At 40.9% G+C, this 21,320-nt stretch overlaps 1 pseudogene; it reads left to right on the forward strand.

Annotated features, from left to right (window-relative positions):
• Nucleotides 1–7,684: 7,684 nt before the first annotated feature.
• Nucleotides 7,685–19,667, forward strand: LOC121925127 (annotated as a pseudogene).
• The last annotated feature ends 1,653 nt before the right edge of the window (nucleotides 19,668–21,320 follow it).

A 21,320-nucleotide genomic window follows, 5' to 3' on the forward strand; every position in this document is an offset into this window, starting at 1 on the left:
AACTCATGCACCCCTAGATATCAGCATTTTTTTCTCATCAAACACAGTTGGTCAAACTGGTTCTCTCTGTACACTGTTTTCCTAGGTATTGATGAGGGCGTCCGTAGTAACAGAAATATCAAAGCCACTCTATCTGTGGCTTTTTGAAGATGGTATGAAAAGACTCTCGCTCACTGACACAGCATATGAGATTGTCCTTTGACTTTGCTCTTTTTTGACCCATCAGAACTCTCTCACCCTCCATATAGTTATGTTCTCTTCTGTTGGGGAGTAGTAGTGCAGAGAAAGTCTGAAATACAGATCATACGGACTGTTGGTGGGGACAAAGGGGATGATTGTTTCGAGGAGCGTTGTCAGTTTATAGAATAATACCATTTCTGCGTATGAGTATTGTGCCTTCAAGGTCTGCGTACCTTGAACAGACAGGGAGTTAATCAAGAGAGATGTACTAAGGAGGAAGATGTTAATTGTTTGGCTTACATACAATACACATAAATTTATCAACTGAGAGAAATCCGCAATAAGGACTGGGAAAAGATTTTATTTAGAGTTGTGAAGACAAGGGGATGCTTAGCTCGGGGGAAGGCAATGGCAACCTCCTCTGAACAAATCTTGCCAGAAAACCCATGAAAGGGTTTGCTTGGGTCACCTAGCAGAAAACTTAAGGCCACAACAGCAAAAAAAAGGGGGGAACATGTAATTTTAAAGGGCTAATGGCTTTTGATTAGGGGAAAGATGAATTGTAAAGAGTTAGGTGGCGCCAAAATTTGGGGGCTAATATTCAATGGAGATGGGAAAAATGGGTTACAGATTTACTTTGAGCACCAATTAAAGAAAACCTGCAGATGTGCTAGATAGTACTAATGTTCAAACCTGGATGTCAAAACCAGGGAGTTCCTCTTTCATTGTGGTGGACTTGTAAGAGGTGGGAAGCATTAGTCTGAGATTTATATGATCTTAAAAAAATTCTAAGGTAGATTTTGTATGCTACCCGAATGTTTCGTGGGCATTATGGACAAGAACTGGATAATTAATACGATTATTCTTCAATACATGGATAAGCAGCCCTTATTGTTACAAAACTTGGGAAACAGACTAGGCACCATGAGGAAGATTAGCTGTTAAGGTGCTGGGAGTTAACCCAATGCCAAATTAATGGGATTCTAAGGCTAAACAACGATAAAAAAAGATTGGGACAGTTTATGGAATTTGACCATAAGAATCTAACCAATGAATAATCTTTGGTAAAGGTTTTTGTAATTTTATTCGAAGTATTTAGCTGGTCTGTATAATGAAGAATATTTTAAATCTTTGTTTATTCATTTTATGCAGTTGGATTGGGGAGTCAGAGTCTAGGGTTCAGTACTTATTTTTTCCTTTTTTATTCCCCCCCCTTGTTCTTTTATTGTCTCTTTATTTTGAATGTATCATTAGTTTGTTGTAGTTACTAAATGTAGTGTAAAACAACCAAATAGATGAATTAAAAAAAAACACCAATATTAAAAAAGGGCAAACAAGGCTGATTGTTTTAGGCTAGGGCTATATGCGATAATACAATTTCTAGCTATTGTTGTTGTGTTGCCTTCATGTATTTCTTAACTTATGGCAATCATATCATGGAGTATTTTTGGAAAAAAACTGCTCAGGGGAAGTTTGGCTTTACCTTCTCTCAGACTGAGAGGTGCGTGTCTGCCCCCCAGGTCACCAGGCATTTCCTGCTGAGTGGGGAATTGACTCATACCTGGAAACTTGAAGATATGTTTTGGAAACTCCCACTGAATGCTCATTTTGAATGGCCTCAGACATTTTGAGTTGGCCTCACATAATTTTTACCAATAAAATATTTTCAGTTGTTTGACTGTTTATTTGACTTTCTTCCTTAAAATATATTCAGGGATCGCTGTGTTGGCCGTTTATAGCAAAGTACAAAACACATCCAAATCACAAAACAGACATACCCTTAGATATCTGGCAGTTGCTGCCTAGGGGCAATTAAAGAAACCATCACGATCTTACCCACCTCAGTCTGGATGATCCTAATAGACATTATACTCTATGAAGCTAATAAAAGCCCAAAGTGTAATCTTACCTAGGGCTCATTCCCACTACAAAATATATCGATCACCGATCAAATCAACATGGCCGTTGTTCCCATCTAAAACTGTATTCTGATCCTGGAGCAATCGATTGCATCGTGTGAACTGAGGCAAATGGAAAAAATTGTTTTTTTCAAAGTGCACTTTGCAAAGAGTTTTTTTTTTTAAAAGAATTGATTCTGAAGCGAGTTCAATAAGTAGGAACCATTGATTCAGAATCAATTCATTTGGAGGGGAAGGAATACAGTCGGCCCTTCTTATACATGATTTGTGTTACACGGATTCAAGCATACCCGGTTTGAAAATGTTCCAAAACAGTATAAATTTACCTTGATTCCCATTTTTCTAAGGGACACCATTTTGCTATGTCATTATATTCAATGTGGACTTGAGGCATTTTGTTATACACGGGGGATCTTGGAAACCACAACCCAGCGTATAACAAGGATCCACTGTCATGGCAGATAGGTTCTGGAGAGTGTCAGTGCATGGGGTTTCCCTAGGGGTGCTTCTTAAAAAAATACGTGTGTCTTCCCATCCTGCTCCCTCCCAGGTTCCTTCTGCCACCCGATCTTGGTGCATAGCTACCCCTTGTCGTAGCTGTGGGAAGGGAGGCAGAGCCCGGGGATGCCCAAGGGGATGGGTGTAAGGTTTGGGCAGCTGGGAGGGTCTTTCCCTCTCCAGGCCAGCGGGGCTATTCTGCAAGGTCCAGGGCACTCGGGAGACCAAATCCCTCACAATCCCATGGAACCTAGGTGAGCTTGGAAGGGTAACACTCTCTCACCTCAGGGAAAGAGAATGGCAAACCTCTCTGAGAAAATCTCCCCCCAAAACAACATCCCGCCAAAAATAAGTCCCCAAACGGCTGCCTGGGTGCCACTTGCATCACTGATGACCACACCGATGATTGGCGGCCAATTTGAGCAGCACTGCTAGTGGGGACGGACACGTAGAGCAAAAGACAGAAAGAAAGAAAACAAAGATAAAGAAAGAAAGAAGAATTACAAGATGCTAATAAAAAGATCCACTTATCTGTGGGAACTACTCATCTAGCAATCGATTCCTCAATTCAAACAAAAGCGCTCATGATCGAATTAAATGCTAAGTGGGAATGAGCTCCTAGCTATTATATTCTTTGTATTTATTATTAGACTACCTATCATCTTACCTTCCCTCCAGTGTGCTCACTGTAGCCTTCTTGGCACCTTTCTCAAGTTGAGTAAATTCATAACTTTTTTGGGGGGGGGGGAGGGGCGGTTGAACTTGAATTTCCAGTTCGTATTTCTTCCACTATATGGCTACACTCACCTCCATGCATTTCATCCATGGCATTCGTGACCCAGAAACAGACAAGCACTGAAGTTGATCTAAACATACCTGCCAGTTATCAATTACAAAGACATTTACTAAATAAAAACTCCTCTTGAACACAGAGTACTGATTCAAGGACGTGGTGACCCTTTATGGCTATCGCAACACCATCTCCCCTCTGGCTCTACTAGCCCAATTCTTTCATGTGAGTAAAGAACTAGTAGGAACAAGTGCTTTTAAGTTGTTTCTAAGCATCACTGAACGATTGACTGCTTCACCACCAGGGTTCCTTTAACACCACACAGTTAACCAATATGATTCCCCTTTAACTCCCATAGTTTCCATCCTAAGGAGCGGGTCATTTCGAATTCTCAGCCGAGTGGTCTATTGCTTTTGACCAGATGAATCCAAGCAGGTCAGTTAAAGGGAGAACATTACCACCCACATTGTGTAATGTGGAAGGGCTTTGATGTGGGTCCTCATCAAGGAATTAATTATGTCTACAAAATCAGCCCTCCCTATGTGTGATTTTTTAGTCCATGGTTCAAGTATTCCATGGCTTGGAATATTTAATTATATCTAAATTCCAAAAACAACCCTGATTTTGCCATTTTCTATTAGGGGCACCATTTTACTATGCTGCTGTATTTAAGGACTTGGATCATGGATTTTTGATATCTATAGGGTTGCCATAATTTCTCTACTAAAAAACCAGGACAAAATGTAGGACAAAATTTAGACCAAATAATAGAACAATTGTAGGATAAATGTTAGCCCAAAATGTAGGACATTTATGAAAAATGAAGACCTTAAATCCTCACCAATTTTCAATATCCAGGGGTGTGGTTGTGTGTGTGTGTGTATGTCGTGTGTGTGTGTGTGTGTGTCCTGGAACCAAACCTCTGGAGATAACAACGACACACTGTACACGTTGTTTTTAAGTACAGTGCGCCCGCCATTATACATGGTTCGAGCGTATGTATTCAAGCTGTGCGGGACCGCGCGCAAGGCGCAAGGGGCGGTGCATCCCATTCAGATGTGAATGGGGCTCAAGATAGGCAGATTGCTTTACGCTGAGGGTCCAGAACGGATCCACACGTAAGGCAAGGGTCCACTGTACACTGATTCCAATCCCCGTTTGAAAATGTTCAAAAAAGTATAATTTCATATCCAAATTGATTTTGCATTTTATAGGGCACCATTTTGCTATGTCATTATATTTAATCGGACTTGAGCATACACGGATTTGTTATCCACGGGGGATCTTGGAACCCAATCCCAGTGTTTAACACCGGTCCACGGTTATGTTTTTGCAGAACAGACCTAAGCAGATTCATGATCCACTGAAGCATCTGTTGGTGAATGGACTAGAATGTTATCTGATTTTGACATGTCTCCTGTCCACATATTCTCTTCTTCCTTGGATATTATTACTAGGGAACTTCAGCTCTCCTTCTCCAGATCTATCTCCCCATTTGCACCAGTTATTTATTGCAGCTAGCCATACAATGAAACAATATGCAGGCCTTGTCTTACTTTCTTACGCAGAAAAACAAGACTAAGACTATCTAGTTGTTGTAAAGACATTGGTCATTTGCCATGTCCATTCAACTCTCCTTTCTTTCGGTTGACTGCAAATAAAAAATACAATTTATCTCAAGTTAAAATCTGGCCTAAACTCCTTACCCACTCAGAGGGATTACAATACAGTACCTTTTAGCAATTGTCAACGGCAGCGTCTCAGACAGCCCCTGATCTTCTGTACAGGTCCAGCCAGAAACCTAAGACAGTAGGTGGAGCAGAAACCCCAGGAGCTGGTTGCAGAAAAAGAGATCTGTAAAAAACAATACTTACACTTTTCTGGCTTGTCTGATCTTCAGTCCTGTTCTAAAAAATTTGTTTTGGAGTTTTGAACTGCACCAGGTTAAGTGGTCAAAATCTTACTAAATTGTGGAGTATCCGTTGCTAAACAACCCTGCATTGTCACATGCATGTTGTTTCTGTTATTGTTCCACAACATCCTGAACTCATTTAGATAGAAAAAGAGCGACAAGATACTGTTTGGACGAAAAACAGTTCTGCGGTGTGGATTGGAAAGGGCAAACAGGAACCGCTTTTGTGCATGAGAGATCTAGAGAGCCCACCTTATAGCAGTGTCAAATGGCATTGGTAGCCAGGGAAACATCCAAATCTGAAGTTCCCTGTGGTTACAACTGAGTAACTAAAGGTAAATTGATCTAAGGGTTGGAATATGACTGTTGTCTTTCTCAAAAGATCTTAAGAGAATGCCTTCTTCATACTAAAAGAGAGGACACAGATGTTGCTGAAAATTTAAGGGGGTGTAGAAGAAGGTTAAATACAAGGCAATAGCTTTTATTGCATTCTGCTGATGGTCACCAAACCCCAGTAGATGAAAAAGTTTAGTAATCTATTGGCACAGGTACAGAATTGCTCCAGAGGCAAAGGAAAATCAGGAAAGTTTGGTTTTGAATATTCTTAATAACAGTTTAGAGATGCTAGGCAGTGCTATAGGGTATTCCTTTTACCTTTCCCCTCCAATTTTGCGCTACCTAAGTTCTTTATCTGGTAGCTATGGGCAAATTCGTCTTTCGTGGAGGGGTGGTGGTGTGTACATGACATTTGAGACGCTCTACGCCATTTCTTCCAGATTCACTTGTTCGGCAAAGTTAATCTTTTTTTAATGTTGTGTATTACGCTTAATGCAGGTCTGAGAGTTGTCAGTAAAAGAAGGGATATAGGAAAAAAGCATTTAAAATTATCTGCCTTCCAGGGAAACTTGTTGGTTTAGGTGGGTGGGGAAAGTTTGGCAGCAATATACAGATTAAATGTTTTCTTTAATCCTAGGGGAATAATATATATATGTCATGACAAGTAGCCATGATACCTCCGTGTTCCATGAATCTTTCTTATCTTTTTTGCTGTTGAAGTGTCAGCATTACCTCCTATGTGGTCATGAATTCCACAGTTTAACTATTAATATGAGACATGCTTCCTTTTAATGTCTTCATCTCCAAAGTTCAACTCAGTGGCTAGTCCCAGCAAAACACTGTCTCCAAACCATGCTAATTTATACATCATCATCATGCCTCTCCTTCTTTATTTTTGGGGGCAGGGCCAAAGTCCCAAATTTGTACCTTTGCTCACAGGAGAGTTGTTCCGTGGTAGTTTGGGTTGTCTGCACCTTTCAAAAATACACTGTGGAGGTTTCTTTCTTTCCTCAGTGTTTTTCTCCTTACTGAATTTTCTGAGGGAAGAAAAAAGTGGAAGGGAGTGTTGAGAAACACTGGAATACACAAATGGAAGATGTAGTTCTGTTAATGTTCCATGAATTAGGCAGAAAAATCTAGAATGAAAGCTTCTGCTGGAAGCAGCCTAAAATACAATATGCATGTTTCCCCTGAAGTAAATGTCATGTGTGGGCTAAATACCAAAAGCACCAGATTCATCTGATCCTGGCTGGCAGGGTTGATTGGTTACGCTTGGGTGGGGGAGACTGCCATGCTTTTAGGTGCTGTAACAACAACTTTATTTATATTCTGCTACTCCAATTAGGTAAGTAGGCTATATGTCAGAAGGGGAAAACATGCCTGAGTTTCCTTGCCTAAGAAAACCATGCCTGAGTACCGTCCTGCCCTGTTTAAATATTTGAAGGGCTGCATATTAAGGAGGGAGTAAGCTTGTTTTCTGCTGCTCCAGAGGACTAGGACCTGGAGCAATGGATGCAAGTACAGGAAAGAGATTCCACCTCAACTTAGAAGGAACCTCCTTGACAGTAGGGCTGTTTGACAGTGAACCACTCCCTCGGAGTGTGGTGGAGTCTCCTTCCTTGGAGGACCTTAAACAGAGGTGGATGGCAATCTGTCGGGGAGCTGTGATGAGAGTTCTGCATGGCAGGGGTTGGGTGGATGGCCCTTGTGGTCTTTTCCAACTCTATGATTCTAATCAACCCTAGAAATTTATGGGGCACCATAAATTGGAAGTTGGATTGAAGGGACATGGACACACAAATCCCACTATAGAGTTTTTTAGTGAAGTTTCCATTTTTTTCTCTCTCCATTTAGAGCTGGAGTTATTAACTTGGCTGTTCCAGTGCATAAGGGATCAAAGTACAGTTCTGTGATTATTGATCTTGTGAACATGTTCATTCCCAAATAGAAATGCAATTCAGGGCCAGCCAATGAGTTTGGGATCTGCCAGCATTCTGTCTCACTGTCTTTACCCATTATGCTTTTTTCTGTCTGTTACGTCGACAAGACATGCAAGATCTCTTTTCGTCTTCATGGCATATGTTTGTTTTCATTCTTTGATGGGCACAAGAGCCTTTGCCATGGACACATACACTGCAGCTGTCTATGAGCATGCTGTTTACTGGCAAAAAATCCCTTGGAGCCTGTTTCATCTGAAGAGCCTTAAAATGATGAACAAAAATATGGATGTCTTGGAAGGGCCATCAAAGCAGCAAAAAGGTAACCAGTATTATTTGATGCAGCTATGTTGTTTGTAGGGAGTTGTATACTCTACATCTTTTGACGGGCGCACACATCATTGTAACTCCTGAAGATGGTATATATGGCTTTGGCTTCACGGAGGAGAAAACACTTTATCCCTATTGGGACATTCCAGTCCACAGTCAACTGGATTCCATGTACTGACCCAGAAGGTGTGGCTTTTCCTAAAAAATAAATTGTGTTTACTATTTTTGGATGTTTAGCATCCTGCCTTATATGTATGGGGTTTCCTCTTGCTGTTTATCTCAAAGCAAGAGGAAGCCTTGTGAGATAGGTCAGACTACCTACCCAAATTTACCCATTGTCTTCCATGTCCCAGTGGAACTTGAACCTAACTCTAAGGTTTTTACTCCAAAAATCATCAAACCACTACACTGCGAGCTTCTGTGTTGTTATTGTAGAGGGATGGTAGTTTTTCCATATAGTATTTAAAAACCATAGAACCACGTCAGTATGGTGTTTATCACATTACTCTTATAGTGCTACTATTCACTTGACTGCTCTAGCTGCCTCCTGTTGCATTCTGGGATTTGCAGTTTTAAGGAGGGGTATTTGAATTCTCAGGGAGGGAAAACGGCGCGAAAACGGGGGAAATCTCGGGCAATCGGCGGGACTGCGCAGGGGCTGGCAGGAAGCCTTGGCGGGCTGGATCCGGCCCGCGGGCCGCAGGTGCCTACCCCTGACTTACAGGTTAAGCCAATTGCCCCAACAAGCTGGGTATCATTTTAGAGGACCTACAGAAGGATGCAGGCGAGTAGACCTTGGAGCCCCTGGGAGGAACTAGCATCATAGACTCCAACCTTGTGGTGCGTCAGTAAGGATTAACCACTGCGCCACCAGGACTCTTTTTTTTTATGCCACCATCTCCTTACCATTTTCATATTACCATCTTTTCAGCTGCACACTGCCTCCATCAGAAACATTCAGAAAATAAGAACTTATTCTATAGTCCCAGTATTGACAAATATGTGATCAAGCACAGGGTTCTTATTAGTGGATATGAAGATATACAGTAGGCCAGTCTCCAGTTACATAGATAGGCTGAGATTCTGTATGGCACAGAGTAGTGCAATAGTTCTTCAAGCAGAACTTCACATACTTATTCAATTTCCACCCCCAACCACGGGTTAGAATTACATTCCTCTCCCAGACATTCCATGGTGGTGGAGAGCTGGGGGGTGGATGAGGATTGGAGAAGTGTTTGGATCTTCCAGAGAAGGCTTGGGATGTGATCTGTTTGCCTCTGGCTACAAAGTACTAGCCAGACACTTTTCCATCCCCACCTCTCCACCAGCCACTGAATGCTGATCAAGCAGGGCTAAATGGTGGTGGTGGTGGGGTTTTGTTTGAAAAATAAAGAGAATGCCAGCCACTGCAAGAGGCATATGGTTGATTTATGGCTGCCGTGTCACCAACGTATGCCAACCACAGATGTTGTGCTTTTGATAGAGTTTGCTTTACTGAAGCTTTTCACCATAGATCACCATTTATAACTCTCTAATTTTGGCTACTTGGCTATGGCTGTAGTTTTCCATTTGGTCCCCTCAATAGTCCACATGTCTTGATTTTATTTTCCTTCTGGGCAACATCCTTTGTTAAAAGCCCAACTGCCATTATTTCCCAGATTCTATGTGCATAGAGGAATATATGTGTGCACACATTAACATGAGCAAGAAATAGGCGGGAGCTGTATGAATGTGCAAATATGTGCAGGGAAATGATGCATAAAAAAAAAATGGTCAATTCTGATTTTATCTTGGAAGTGAAACAGCACACACAAAGGTAAAGGAAAAGCCAGGTTATTTTTAATGTTTAGGGTTAGAACTGCGTCTGAAGTTGTAATCTACAGGTGATGGAAAGATCTGTGAAGACATGAAAGAGAGCCTTCTCTATGGTTGCTCCCACCCTCTGGAACTTCCTTCCATGGAAGACTAGGCTGGTTCCACTTTCTGCTTCCTTTTGCTAGCAAGCAATTTTTTCAGCGGCTTTAATGTTAATCATGTCAGGGAAGCTTTGACACATTTTTTTTTTTTAAATGTGTTTTATATTTTATGTCATTTATACTTTTTAGCTAGTTGATTTTAATTGTATTCAAAATTTTTATTGTAAAATCTTTTAACAATTTTATCTGTGAGACACCTTGGGTCCCTTTCTGGGAGAAAAGTGGCATAGAAATGAATTAATAAAAATAAAGAATAAATGAATAACCCTCAGATAATTATTATTATGCTTTACTTATATAGCGCTATAGATTTGCACAGCGCTTGTACATACAAACAATAAAATAGAGAAGAATAAAACCTGCCCATGGCATACAATCTAAGAAGGAACTCCCTTATGATCTGGAACCTGGCTACCTAGTAGCATGTGAGCATCTCCCCACACTCATTTAGTGGCCAGGCAAGAGTGGGAACACCCCCCAGACATCTGTATACAGTTTATAATGCAGGATGAGAGAGAAATAACTCTTGTGTGCATTCACTGGAGAGTAGAGATGCAAAGTAGCTGGCAGTGTTGTCACGCTAAATGGTCTGAGGTGTAACTGGGGACCTCTCCGGAATTGTATGCATGTACATGGTACCGGTACGATGGCGGGTACGAATCGGGGAGAAAATCCCACTGGGAGATGCCGGCTTACGAAGGTTTTCGGGTTCACCCGCCTCTCAATGGAGGGGGCAGCCGGTCCCCATTAGGCATGGGCATGGCTTCGAGTCGGGTTCGGCGGCGGGCATAAATTGTACGGGGGGTACCGGTATTCAAAAACACTCGGGCAAAATTGCTTGGGGAAGGGAACAAACTAAAGTCAAAGTGGGTTGGATGGAATTGGCATTCCGCTCCACTGCTTCTTTTTTTTTCAGTCACCATTCTTGGGCATCTTAACAGAAAGCAATATGTTGGTTACCTGCATTGAGTTTGAACCATTTGAGGAACAAATTATAGATGTTACAAATGAACACAAACTATTCCAGATATTTAAAAGAGAGCATCCATGGAACGTTGCAGTTGAGTACTGAGGTGCATTTAACCATTCCCAAGCCTAACTGGTGAAAACATATATGAGAAAAGTTACAGATAGTTGTGACTTTAATCAAAGTGGGAAGCAGCTTGGTGAACCAATTTGTGAGGAATAAAGGTTTGAGAGCAGTGGCAAATTGTGGTTCCCATGTCAATGGATGGTGGTGAATCCACTCTGGGGGCTTAATTCAAACTTTAAGCTTCTATTTAAGGGTGGTTGATCTATTTGGGGATAGAATTCAGTACTAAGTTTAAACTAAAAGCACTACCCATCAGCACAGAAGCATCTGCTGTTTGAGGGTAAAGAATTAAGTAGCACTTTCCCCACTGTCTAGGTGCCATGTTGCAGTCCCTCTATCCGCATCTATTTGCATTGCGCATATATTTAACCATGCATATTATTATAATTATGCATATTTAATTTGCAATTGATTATGCAAATTCAACTATTAACCATTGCACTTTTTCTATCATTATGTTCCAACCTCAGTACCAATTTAAGGCTCTCCCCCCCCTTCTTTCCCCCCATTAGCTGGTGTGAAGACGGAGGGACATTTCTAAGCAGCCTGAAGAGAGTAAAGGATCCCATTATTTCTTAAGGCTGGAAGCAAAGTTCCATATACTTATCCTAACCTCAAGCAGCTGACACAACATACAACACAACTGTCTCTGCTTGCTCCTTTTCTTTCCTGACATCTAGGCCCTTTGGAGAAGGGGGATAGGAAATAGAGACTAAGGTGGCAATGCTATGCCTGCACAATAGTAACTAGAGCCGCAGGTCAGGATGAGGCTCCGCCAGCACCGTCTTCTTGCATGGTTCCTGTTTTCACCATGCCACATTTTAATATCCATTGGCCGCGATGTTCAACGATCTAACTAGTTGGGGCATTTTTAGTCCTTCAGTCAAGATTTTCCCAATTTCCGGGACAATGGCAATCCTACTGCTACCTCTCTGGTCAACTGGAAACCTCTATGGCTGCCTTATAAAAGGGTGGTGTGGCTAGGACATAACTTATTCATTGTTCATGTAAGACCTCCTGAGTCCTTTGTCCATAGTTCGCATATCTCCTACAGGATGGAGGAAGTTAGGCTAGCTTGCTGTATTTTTTTTTCTACAGTAGTTTTTATATGTCTACTGACAGATCCCTTATCTTGCTTTACATCCTTCATTGTGATGCTCTACATTCTAGGTTTGGGTCTTCCCCAGTACGAAAAGGCTGAGCTGCCTGGCAAGGCACAACTCGATCTTGTGGTTGCCAACATTGGGGATAAGAAACCCTGCAATCCACTGATCCTAAGTGCCTAGCAGATGGTTCATTACCAGTATAACACAGATGGTGTATTGATCGAGATGGAAAACTGGTGGCACGTTACACACAAGGTAAGAATTAATGGGTGTCTCAGCATTCTTTAGCACACATATAAGCATATCCTTTAGGGAAGTTAATTTTGTTGAAAATGCTAAGATAGAATTGAGAGAAAGTAATTTGGGAGATAAAATGCAAGAACCCTAACCGCATGGCCAAAGACAGGATAAAATTAGCATACCTAGCAATATACAGTTACAATGGCTGGTTTAACAATATAAAATTTGTTCCTTAATTTAAATGTTATGAAATTAAATAAGTTGCAGAGACTTTGCAGCATGATTTCATTTTCCCCATGTTTTGAAAGCATTTTCGTGTTTGAGAGGGTACAAGTGTAGAATCCCCCAGACACTGGTTATAACACTATACACATACCCTACCTTAAATCTAACCTTGCTGTCTTTTAACAGTTCAATCTCTTTATGTAGAGAAAATGCAGTATGATTCCCCTAAAGAGCCTGAACCTGTGACCTTCAAAACTTCCTTTGGCAAATTTGGTCTATTTCACATGCTTTGATGTCCTATTTCATGATCTGCTGGTGACCCTGGTGAGCGCTCATGTAGACACTTCCTCTCCCTACTGCCTGGATTAATGTCTTCCACATTTAATGCTGTGGAATTCCATTCTGCTTGGCTATGGGCATGCGTATCATTTTCTGGCATCTAATTTCATCTTCCTAGCCGAAAATTGACAGGTATCTACAGTTTATGTAAAATGATTTATTAAGTTCCATATCGCATCTTCTAGTCAGTTGTGGATTACATACTTGGGCTTTCCTTAAGGTGTACTACCAAATTAAATTTTTGGTGGTACCGAGTGGAATCTGGAGTCACAAGTGTTGAAGCGTCCTAAAGGTCAGCCTTTCCATAACTCTGTTATACTGAAGTCCTGTCTGATTATTACAGAACAATGGCTGTTACAGACTTCCAAAATAAAGCTCTCTTTGGAGGTTGCTGTTTAAATGATGCATGTATCCTAAGTCCGAAGCTGCACCAAAGCTGCACTCCAGTGCTTAGGAATGAAGTGCGTGCTTTGGCGCGACCTCGGACTCTTAGGACCCATGCATCATTTAATAAACATATCTCAAGAGACCGAAGCCGCTTTATTTTGGCCAGTCTGAACAGGCAAGCTTCTAAAGCTATCTGAGGTCATGGACTAGCAAAGGGTTCACACACACCACCAATGCACCAGGGACTTGTGCTCTTCACTACAGCTATTTGTTTCTTTTCTGGAAATCACCACAAACTGTCAGACAATAGCTCATGGACCGCATTTGCCCATGACCAGTAAGGCTGTTAAATATGGGCAGTGAAGAAAGCTGACAGGGAGAAAATAACTCATTTGAAATATGTGTTGGAGAAGAGTTCTGCAGGTATGGTGGACTGCTAAAAAGACAAATAAATGGATCCTAGATCTAATCAAGCCTGGCTCTCCATAGAAGCAAAATAACAACTGAAGCTGTTGTACTTTGACCATATCATGAGAAGACAAGTCATTAGAAAATCGTTAATGCTTAGAAGGTGGAAGACAGTAGGGAAAGAGGAAGCAGTACAGGTAGATCAAGGAGGCTACCATCCTGAGTTTGCAAAACTGAGCAGGGCTGTTGAGAACAGGGTGGCTGGAGGTCTTTGATAGGACCACCATGGGGGTGAAGTCAGCTCAACTGTAATTAGCAACAAATGCCATACAGATCTCAGTTGTGTCGTTTTCCCCCATCTGTCTGTCTGTTTAAATCATTTATATCCCTTCGTCAGGCAAAAAGCCTCCCAGTCTCAAGGTACGTTACAAGGTTAGCACGTCCCTGTCTCTGTTTTCAGGCTCACAATCTGCACTTAGAGTCTGATAAGCTTACCATATGCTTTCCTCCAAAGATGGCTTTTATTTTTGCCAGCCTAAGCAGTGTGTGGTTTAAATTGGCATGTTGGAAATTCCCACCCCAGATGTCCCTCTGGGACACATGCTATGATCTGTCACAGGATTGGCATACAGTAAATTACTTTTTAAACTGAGCTCACTCTAGAGACCACAGTTCGTTAATTTTTTACTACAAAATATCTTGTAAGTAAAACAAAATATGACCCACAGTTCAAAAGACAGACATTCAAAGGTAACTCAAGAATAAGCAGAGTTACATACAGAACATTTTTCATGTAAATACAAACTCCTCTTAGTCTTACCAAATCTATAGCATAGGCTTTATGTCCTGTGCGCAGGCATTTGCTTGGCTGTTACTATTGATAATTTTGACAGTAAGGAGTCTCCTAATCAATTCTTATTCTTTTCATGGTGCTTTCATATTGCATCTTACTCTTGTACTTATATTGTGTATTTGCATTTGTCACCAACAAGCTTTTGCTTGCTTGCCAGTATGTTTGGCTAAACTATATTTTACCTTGGCATCATTTGCCAGCTTCTTGATCTAGCCTTGTCTTGAGTTAAATGTAGGGCTGCCATCTCAAATTTCCCTGAAATAAGTTTTAGATACCTCAGCTTTTAATTAATTAATTAGTTATTTAGTTGGTTGTTAATAAGTCATTTGGGACTCTCTTTTATGTTATTTCCAGTTTGCAATTCTTGACTGTCAAACACCAAACTTTCAGCTGTCTTCTATGTAAATGTTATGTACTGTATATTACTGTATATAAGTCAAGAAATTTAGGCCCCAAATGACCCCCCAAATCCTAGGGACTTTTATGGGTCAATATGGTAATGCCGTGATGACAGTTCATTCATGACATGCAAACAACATACACCATCCCTCTATTTTCCCTCTGTGCTGGAAAATGGGCTGCTGAAGAGAGAGAGTGCAGAGCAATTTTATTTCTATGGGAGGGAACAGCTGATCCGTCACAAGCAACACATACCTTCCTCCCCCCTTCCCTAATCCAGCATGCTTGCATGCATGCATGCACACCCACACACACTTTTCTCCCTCCTGCCTAGCTCCTTTACATTGACTCTCACCCCCCGTCTTCTGCTCACCCTTTGTGAGAAGATAAGGCCAGCTGCTGCAGACAACCGTGGATGGGCAACAGTAAGGCTTCCACTCCTGGGAGGATGTAAAAGTAAGTTCCTTGGTGGAATTTAGGGGCAGATGGCACGTGACTGTTTAACTCCCCTCCAAGTAAACAATGGCTACAACGGCAGGGATGTAGCCGGGGGGGGATCTGGGGGTCCGGACCCCCCCCCTCCATTAGAAAAATGATGGTGTGTGCTGTGGCGCCGCACTCAAGCCCCATTATAATGGTGGCACTTAGTCTGGACCCCCCTTCCTAAAATCCTAGCTACGTCCCTGCAACCGGGGGCCCTTTGGTGCTTCCTCGCTGCAGCAGAGAACAGCCTCTGTTACTGCCTGGGAAATGCTGAAGAGCCACCGTGGACCTGAGAAGCCTCAAAGTTTTACCTCGACTTATCCACGGGTCATACCAAAGTCCATAACTTGGCCCAAAACTTGTCCTTGACTTATACATGAGATCAGGCCTAGTCAAGTACATACAGTAACTGAAGTAAGCTTGAAATTTTTAATAGTTTTTCCTCCTGCAATGACATATGGGAAAATTATGCCAATATACAGAAGAAGTAAGGGATGTGGAGGGAGGAAGGACAAAAAGTAAGTTACCTTTCCATAATGGCTACCTGGATGAAAAAGGTTTAGGTAAATTTGTGTGTTTGAAATGGCCTATGTCTGTGTAGGACAATATACAAGCAGTCTGAAATGACTGTTATGTCATTGTCATTTATAGGTAGTGGCATTTTAGCACCAGATGGATCCCGAGCACTATTATGATCTTGAATCAATGAATGGACATCTTCTGATTGCAAAATTGATTCCCATCCATCTCACTCTCCCAGATTCTTCCCTCTCTTAACTGGAGCTTGTATGCTACAACTATGGAAATGTTCACTCAGAGTCATAATTTCACAGGATTCATTTTCTTTGATGTACACACTTTCTCTGAGCTCACCAATGAAGCTGCCAATATTACAGTGTGCCAGAAAGATCTTTGCTGCCATTTAAACTACAGGAGATGAAGGAAAGGAGAGAAGATGAACGTTATGTGCTTGGTGCATTTGATGGCCTTCATTGGTCGAAGGAGAATATTACTTCAGGTCTCTCTTTTTTATTATTATGTGGAGAAGTGGGATTTCTTCTTTATTCATCATGTGGGACGGGGTGGAAAAAAGGACATTTAAATGTCATGAGGAGAAATATGGAGCACGTTTGGCCAAGTTAATCACTTTAACCATGTATCCTACTAGACTGTAGTCACAAAAGTCATGGTATAAAAAAGTGTTAGTCTTTAAGGTTACACAAAACAGGAGACTTAGCACATTGAATTCTCTAGCACTCATTACCTCTTCTTAAGAATTTACCTCTTGGTTCAGTCTTGCATGCTATAAATGAAGATCATTCATTTATTATTATGAGGAAGGGAGTTCTTCTTAGAGATGACTGTGACTCCCATATCACTGACCTAGTATATAGTTTAAAGCCGTGATCCCCAAACTTTGGTCCTCCAGGTGTTTTGGATTCTCATTCCCAGAAGCCATAGCCAGTTTGGCCAGCAGTCAGAAATTAGAAATTGAAGTCCAAATGTCTGGAGGGGCCAAAATTTGGGAACCACTGCTTTAAGGTTTTTCCAAGGTGTGAAAATACCCCCCCCCCCACTCCCAGCACCATAGATACAGATATTCTAAAATCCAAAATACGAACCAATTCTAGTTGCGAACATTTGGATAAGGGATACTCATCCTGTACATTTTGAAAAAACATACAGATGACAGGCCAGGCACTATTCTTATAACAGTTTACATCTGGTCTCTTCATGTTTTGTTACTATCTTTCTTCCTTTTTTTAGATCTGCACATTGTTGAAGAAATGTGGGACTTACAAACATGTGGTGAATCAGTGACAACTGCTCACACCCATTTTGATTCCTTTTCTCTCAGTGGCACATTTAGTACAAACTATGTATTTCCAGAAGTCCTGCTCAGTGGTGTTCAGTTGGCACCTGGAGAGTTCCAGGTAGGGTAGTTTTTCTAACTGATGCTTACAAACTGCTAGTATGGAAGAAGAACACACTATTCCTAAGTGGGAGCAGAATAGAATGGGACCTCTCTGTGTATTCAGTAATAATCAGAAAGGTAAGGTAGCTTACAAGCTGTTTTAAGGCAAGAGTGAGTTTCTGAGAAAATGCATGCAACCTCTGCCATGCCATCATTGACACAGGGTGATCTCTGTGTTTGTGTGAAAGCCATGTGCTGTTGAATACATTGTCCAGCTCCCAGAACTTTAAAGAGTTACCTTTTGGATGATAGCACCCAGAATCCCCAGCCAGCAGGCCACTGACAGGGGACTGTAGAACTTGAGTCCAGCAAAGTAAATTTACTTAGCTCTGGGTGCAGGGATTTTGCCCATGGAATTTTTATTGTAATGTAGTGTGTTGCATGTTGTGTGAAAAGATAGTTACTACTACTAATAAATCTTTGACTTGGAATTGTTACTGTATTGTATGGGTTAGTCATAAAGTAGATTAGAAGCTACTGAGTGATCTTAAATGGATTTGTAGGTTTGTAAATTGTAGATTTGGGAATTTAAGAGTGCCAAAATGTACCCCGAGCAATCATTGCATCATGACCAAGTCTCTCTCTCATTTTTATTCAGGTTTTAAGTGATGGGCGCCTGACTAGTCAGAATCGTACATCGCAGCCACTTTTAACTGTGACCCTTTTTGGAAGGTGGTATGAAAAGGATCCTCCAATTCTACATATCCACAGTATCATTCTCTGAAATATTCTGATTATGCCACTATAAAAAATGAGTTGTACTGTACATTCTTGATATTTCCTTTTTCTTTCTTATCACTTTACTTTTTTTGACTTATAATCTTTATTCAATATTAAAACACATAAACATAGAACAAACAAACAAAATATATGTACATATATAAACCCTAACTCACCCCCAAATAGTCTTAAAAACCAAAGAACAAAGAAAATAATAAATAAATAAATAAATCCTATTATTATTAACATAAAAACTAAAATTTAACCTCACAATTCTCTCTGCTTTTTAAATTAATAAACTAAATTCTCTTCTCTATTCTTCTTTTAATCTTCATTTATCTATTCCTAATTTTATTAACAAAATCCATGACAATCCTCTCTTTACTACAAATAAAAATGTGAGGGGGGGGGGGAAACCAATATAACATACACATCACATCCAGCACTACTGATATCTCCTCTTTTTTGATTAATATATTTTATAAATGGATCCTGTGTTTTCTCAGTGTTTCTATTGAATTATTTTACAAACAAACAAACAAGCTTCATTTATATACTGCTTCATACCGCCTAAGCAGTGTCTAAGCAGGACAGGGCAAATAAAATTTAGCGCAAACCTCAAATATGCATAATTGTAGACTTCTATCAGAAGGTTTGTCACATAATTGCTGAGAAACCAAACCAAACTCATGCCAATCCATTCTCAGATCACATCCTTCCAATTCTAGATCCCATTTATTAGCCAAGATAATTCATTCCTTTATCCATGTTAAATATGCTGCTTTGAAATATAATTTCATTTCTGCTATCACTTTGATTTGATCAATAAATAGTGTATCCCTTGAAACATTAGTTGTCTCTTGGCTGAATATGGAGATTATCAATGGGGGGGGGGGAAGCCGGGAGTAAAAAACATAATTCCAGCATAATTGTGTGATTGCACTAAATATTTTAAGATGACATCGCATTCATCCAGGACTTATCTTGTGAAGAACCTGGTATGGTCTTGCAACAAACCACAGGGAAGTCCTGTGAATTGCTTCTCAATAGTGCAAATGAAGTGCGATTGCGAAAGTGCAAATGTTAATTACATTTCATTTGCATTATTGCAGAACTAACCAAGGATACTCCGAATGCATTGCAGTGGAGGCAATCCGTTCTCTTTGCCAGGATCAGTTTTGCAGTGGATTTCAGTCTTTTGTGATATGGAGCACAGGTTTTTTTACACTGGATTAAAACAATGTGGTGAAGTAATACATTTTATTTTATTGTCTTTTATTCTCTGTGGGATGGAAACATGATTTCAAGATATGCACCATAGTGACAAAACAGTGTATGTGCAAAATGAGCAATTTCAATGCACTAACAATTCATTCATGGATGTGTGAGAAATGTGATTGTGATATTATATGGTAATGTCACAATAAGCGTTCAATTTATGTGACTGAGAAAATATCAAGCACTATATTGCTACTGTTGTGTTGGCTTTCATTGCCGTGATTATTGTTGAATTGGCCCTCGTGTAATAATGTCTTTTAATAAAGCCAGGATTGCAAAGTCAGGATCATCCATGTCGTAGTATTCCAGTTTCTCTGTATGAATGTGAAAGATAGACACTGAAGAAATTAAACAGGAAGAAAATAAACTCATTTGATTGTGGTGCTGCAGGAGAGTCCTACAGATACCATAGACTGCAAAAAAGCAAATCAAGCATGAAGTCTCACTAGAAATCAAAATAACTAAACTGGGGTTGTTGTACTATGGACATATCATAAGATGGCATGACTCACTGGAAAAGATCATAATGTGGGGAAAACTTTAAGGCAGTAGGAGAAGAGGAAGATATATTGCAAAGGGATTGATTCAATCAAGGAAGCTGGCATCTAAGCAGGACTATTGACAGCCAGTCTCACATTCAAAGGGTTGTCATAAATTATTTACTGTATTTTCTGGCGTATAAGACTTCTTTTTAACCCAGGAAAATCTTCTCAAAAGTCGGGGGTCATCTTATACGCTGGGTGTCATCTTATAGAGCAGGTGCTGAAATTTCCGAGCCGGACTGGAGAATCTGCAGTCTCCACATATGTAACTGAAGGGCGGAGCAAGCTTCAGTCATCCGGAACACCCAGGGTATGGAAAAAAGAGCTGTGTTTGCAATACCACTCTGATAGTCTTGGAGACAGGGAGGGCTGGGTAGGCAGGGAGAGCTGACCAATCCAAGCAGGCTTCGTATACAACAAGTTTTCCTGCTAAGTACCTGTATGTCATAAGCATTTGAATTAAAATTACCATATTGAAATTAAATCTGATTTTTTAAAATTTTTATTTAGTTTGCATTGGAAGAGGGGTAGTCTTATATGGCGAGTATATCCCAAACTCTATATTTTAACTGGAAAAGTTGGGGGTTGTCTTATACGCCCAGTCATCTTATATGCCAGACAATACGGTATTTGGAACATTTATATGCTCCCTTCCAGCTAAAAAGACTCGGAATGGTTCACAAATTGTTAATTTGACAATTCCTTGCCCTCAGGCTTACCAACTAAAAAGACACAAACCACAAGGAATGGCCAGGAGGATAGCAATGGAGAAGGGGATTAAGGGGCTGTACAGACCGTCTTGAAGGACTGGCGTGGGGACAGCATGGGGTGTGGTGTTTCGACAACTCATGCCATGATGCCACCCCATGCCGGTGTGACACCACCTGCCTGAACACATGGCGGGAAACATCACAGCAATCCTTTGGCATAACATTTATATGACACATGCCAAAAGGTGCCACCATGGAAGGAAGGGCGGCTTTTTGCCAACTATAAGAGGAGCCACAATTTGGCGTTTCTTTTAGCGCCAGCAAAGCACCAGATCAGGGCTGTGTCATGCAGTTGCCATGGCTCTGATCCAGCACTGAAAGGGGCAGGCGAGACGCCACTCTATCGAGGCAGTCTGTTTAGCCGCTAAGTCCAGCAAATGCTGACTGCTGTTCTCTCCATCAGAGATAAGAGCAATGGCAGCTGGAATGGAGGGAGAGCTTTTCCTTTCAAAATGTATCTGACATGTTGGCAAGTTACAACAGCAAACAGCATGGTGATGGCAACAATGATTTCATGGTGGAGTACAGCGATCAATTTCTAGAAGTACCAGCAAACCTCAGTTAGCAAAGCCTCTGATGAAGAAGCTCCTATTTACAAAGTCTTCATTCTAACCCAACCCCCTC

The sequence above is a fragment of the Sceloporus undulatus genome, chromosome 1 (assembly GCF_019175285.1).
Source record: "Sceloporus undulatus isolate JIND9_A2432 ecotype Alabama chromosome 1, SceUnd_v1.1, whole genome shotgun sequence".
In the NCBI taxonomy this organism is placed as follows: Eukaryota; Metazoa; Chordata; class Lepidosauria; order Squamata; family Phrynosomatidae; genus Sceloporus; species Sceloporus undulatus.